General features: G+C 45.7%; 1 pseudogene; it reads right to left on the minus strand.

Moving 5' to 3' along the window:
- Nucleotides 1-333: 333 nt before the first annotated feature.
- LOC133282450 (olfactory receptor 5A2-like) lies at nucleotides 334-827 on the minus strand (annotated as a pseudogene).
- Nucleotides 828-4593: the final 3766 nt, after the last annotated feature.

The raw sequence follows: 4593 nt of genomic DNA on the forward strand, positions 1-4593 counted from the left end.
TGGATGAAATATTGAATTCTCAGGCCACACTTAAAACAGCCTGAAGCTGTTTGAAGAGAACCATTTGTTGTGCAGGTTCTCCATACCCTGCACTTGCTTTGTGATCTCCTTAACTGTAATAATGAGTAACAGGGACCAATAATGACAAATAATGGCCAGTAATTATCAATTCCATGACCACGTGTTTCTTCCTTACCTCCACAGTACTGAAGAGCTCCAAATGTGCTTTCAAACCCTGCATAGATGTGGCAGCAGCTTTCGCTCCCACAGCCTCCTCAGAGCCCCCTTCACCTCCTTGTTCCTCAGGCTGTAGATGAGGGGGTTGAGGGTTGGGGTGAGGATGGAGTAACACACCGACACCAGCTTTGCCTGATTCCATGAGGATGCCTCATGAGGCTGGATGTAGGTGAGGATCCCGGGTGCATAGAAGATGGTGATGGCAGCCAAGTGGGAGGCGCAGGTAGAGAAGACCTTCAGCCTCCTCGTGGCCAAAGGGATCTGCAGGACGGTGTGGAGGATGTAGGTGTAGGACACCAGCATCATCAGGAGAGAGACCATGACGTTAAACACAGTGCTGTAAACCTGGAAGACCTCATTTGTGCTTGTGTCTGAGCAGGAGAGCTGCAGGAGGGTGGGCAGCTCACAGAAGAAGTGGTTGATGCTCCTGGCCTGACAGAAGGACAACCTCCCTGCCAGCGTGATGTGCACCAGGAGGTGAGGAACCCAATGGTGTACACCAGCACCATCATGCCATAGCAACGCGCCCTGGTCATAGTAGTGGTGTAGAGCAGGGGCTTGCACACAGCCGTGTATCGGTCGTAAGCCATTACCCCATAGAGAAAGCTCTCACAGATACCCAGAACCAGGAAAATATACATCTGGGCAAAGCAACCCCAAAAGGAGATGTGGCTTCTCCCCAGCAGGAAGGTCTCCAGAGCTTTTGGGATGATAGCAGAGGAAAGGCAAACATCCATGCAAGATAAGTGGGTCAGGAAGAAGTACATGGGGATGTGGAGGTGGGGGTCAGTGTTGATCAGCAGGATCATTGTCAGGTTCCCCAGCACCATGAAAACATAGAGGGATAAGAAGACTGTGAAGATGGTGTTTTGTAGCTCTGGGGCATCAGAGAAACCCAAGAGGATGAAGCCGGAGAGAACCGTGAGGTTTCCTGTATCCGTCATTTCAACAAGTTGATGGATTTGGATTGAAAGGAATCAGTGAAATACACCCCTAGAAGAGAAATAATGTGGAAGTTTAGTTGGAGTTTAATCCATAAAGTAAATGCAATGGAAAATGGTGCATTTGTAATGCTGTATTTCTGTCTGTAGCTCAAGATCTGAAGTCAAAGAGGTGAAGGAGCTCATTACACAACCTGAAATTAAAAGAGAATAATTCTACCATGATTGATATACACTGCACTAATGAAACACTGAAAAACATCACGTCTATCAAAGTATAATACAATAAAATCAAATAAATACATCTCAAAATGTGGAAAACAGAAAACATTTTGTCTTTTCTTCACTGATTTCTGGGAATTTTAAGGATTTTTTTTCTCTCTATTTTGTATTTTTCGGAATGGATCAATTCTCTTCTGTAGCTTCATTACTTGTGCTGCATCCTTTTCATCACAACACAAAGCCATGTACTTGAAATTTGCTTTAGGTTCTAAGTTTATCTGCTTTTGAAGAACCACCACCCTGCATAAGGTTAAGGGAAAGCAGTGGACTTGGCTCCAGCAGAGCCTTGCTGTGATTGCAGTGAGCTGCCTATGACCAATCCAAATATGCACCTAAGGGTGTAAAATATATCATATATAAACCAAAATTTTAAGGCTTTAGCTTGAATATTCTCATCTCTGCCATGAAATTCCTCTGCAGATGAATTACTTGATGGAATATCAACCTATGAATGGCTACATCAGTGCTAAAATACCCCTAAATCTGTTGGAGATGGGGCAGGAACACGGGTTTTTGAAGCAAAGCTACCCCGTACTAGCACACGTTTATTCACACCTCAGGCTATCATAGAATGCTTTGGGTTGAAGGGACCTTAAAACTCATCCAGTCCCAACCTCCTCCCAAGAAGCCCCACACTGCATAAGGTTAAAGGAATACAGTGGTCTTGGCTCTAATAGAGCTTTGCTGGGATTGCAGTGAGCTTCCTATGACCAACCCAAATATACACCTAAGGGTGTAAAATACAAAATATACCATATATAAACCAAACTTTTAAGGCTTTAGCTTGGATATTCTCATGCTAAAATATCACTAAATCAGTTGTAGATGGGGTCAGGAAGGTTGGTGTTTTTGAAGCAAACCTATTAGGCATACTAGGGCACTTTTATTTACACTATGGTCTATCATAGAAGGGTTTGGGTTGAAGGGACCTTAAAGCTCACCCAGCTCCAAACCCTGACACGGGCAGGCACACCTTCCACTAGAGCAGCTTGCTCCAAGCCCCTGTGTCCAACCTGGCCTTGAGCACTGCCAGGGATGGGGCAGCCAGAGCTTCGCTGGGCACCCTGTGCCAGTGACTTAGCACCCTCACAGGGAAGAATTTCTTCCTTATCTCCAACCTGAATTTCCCTGTTTCAGTTTAAACCCATCACCCCTTGCCCTATCAATACAGTCCCTGAAGAAGAGTGAAATTCAACATGCCATCAAGCATGTGAGAGGCAGCAAGACCAGGGTCAAACTGGACCCACCACCCATCAAACCCTTTTCTACCTGCTTGGTTAAAGAGGAAGGTGGTGGTGGATGCAGTGCCTGCAGCTCCTCCTGGAGACCATGCGATGAGTTGAAGGAGAAATGCCTGGGAGCAGGATGCTCCAGGCTGGCTGGTGGAGGGGTTTTATCTCACAGGAGGCATTACCTCAGAGGCTTGTATTGTGCAAACTGTTCTCCCAAAGGACCCTACTCCATCGGATAATTAGTTTGACTTGATCAGCAAAACAACCTCTCAATTCCTCTCTCCCCAAACTCCTTCTGGCCGCATCAACACCTCCAAGACCAGTTCTCCTGCAGAGACCTACCCAGGAAGACAGGCCCAGGACAGTTTGCTTTGTATTTCCCCATCTATCACACAACTCTTCCTTTCAGTGTTTCCCTGAGGAAGCCCTTTACATCCACAGGGTTCATCTAATATTGCATTGAAGGGAGCTGAAAACAAACACAACAAAGCAACCTCTGTGTGGATGGTTTGCACTGGTCATGGGGAGTCCTTTCCATCAGATGCATTCATTTCCATACACTTGACTAGTGATTGTACAACACTTTGGTCAAAAGCATTGGCTCAAAACGTGGCTGCTTTGAGGATATATCAGGATGAAGTCAGATTTCCCAGTCTTCATCTGAAGAATTCTGAGTGTCGGTGTGTCCCGAATATTTCTCCTAGATGAAGAGACATGATAAAACCCTTAGTAGAAATATTAAATGATAACCTTGCCCCAGACATTTAGAAAAGACAAAGGATGGAGCAGATAGAAGAGAAAACCAAGGTATGAAAATGTGGGGAAGCAAGAAAGAGAAGAATGTAGATGGCTTTAGATGTTTTCAATGTCAACCTGTTTTTCTGCTGGAAGGAACCAGACTGACAGTCCAGGAGATGCACTGGAGGAGGGTAGAAAATGATTTCTGAGTGGTTTTGAATGTCTTTCTTCCCCATTGGGTACTGGGCTAAAACCAAGGCTTGTGAAGTGGGAAAATCAGTATAGCAGAGGGAGAAATAACCCTCAATCAAATTCTGGAAAGAAGAAAAATATATAATTCAAAGATTATTGAAAAGAACTACATGAAGGCAAAAAGAGGCACTGAGAATACCTGGATGCGATTGTGCAGGGTGAATAATGCAGCTTGAAGTCCCAGATGCAGACAGCTGGGTATTGTACTTGCTCCATCGGGCTCATGAGGATACCCATGCCAGCAGCACCTTGGGTGTTCAGGGGAGAGGAAGACCCCAAATCCTTCCTCTTTACCAGCATTCTTGCTCTTTACACCCCTACTTAAATTCACAGCAGAGCAGAGGCTCAGATATCATGTTTGACCAATCTCTTCGCCTTTTATGAGGAAATAACACGGTGGATGGATGATGGCAGAGCGGTGGATGTGGTCTACCTTGACCTCAGCAAAGCATTTGACACAGTCTCCCACAGCATCCTCACGGCTAAAATGAGGAAGTGTGGACTGGATGATCAGGTAGTGAGGTGGACTGCGAACTGGCTGAAGGAGAGAAGCCAGAGAGTTTTAGTCTATGGGGCTGAGTCTAGTTGGAGGCCTGTAACTAGTGGAGTGCCTCAAGGGTCAGTACTGGGACCGGTATTATTTAATATATTCATCAATGATTTAGATGAGGGAATTGAGTGTACTATCAGCAAGTTTGCTGATGACACTAAGCTGGGAGGAGTGGCTGACACGCCAGAAGGCTGTGCTGCCATCCAGCGAGACCTGGACAGGCTGGAGAGTTGAGCAGGGAGTAACTTGATGAAATATAACAAGGGAAAGTGTAGAGTCCTGCATCTGGGCAGGAACAACCCCAGGTTCCAGTATAGGTTGGGGAACGACCTGTTAGAGAGCAGTGTAGGGGAGAGGGACC

The sequence above is a fragment of the Pezoporus flaviventris genome, unplaced genomic scaffold (assembly GCF_033815535.1).
Source record: "Pezoporus flaviventris isolate CSIRO_AGI_PZ_B2104156 unplaced genomic scaffold, CSIRO_AGI_Pfla_v1 ptg000123l, whole genome shotgun sequence".
NCBI classification, from domain to species: domain Eukaryota; kingdom Metazoa; phylum Chordata; class Aves; order Psittaciformes; family Psittacidae; genus Pezoporus; species Pezoporus flaviventris.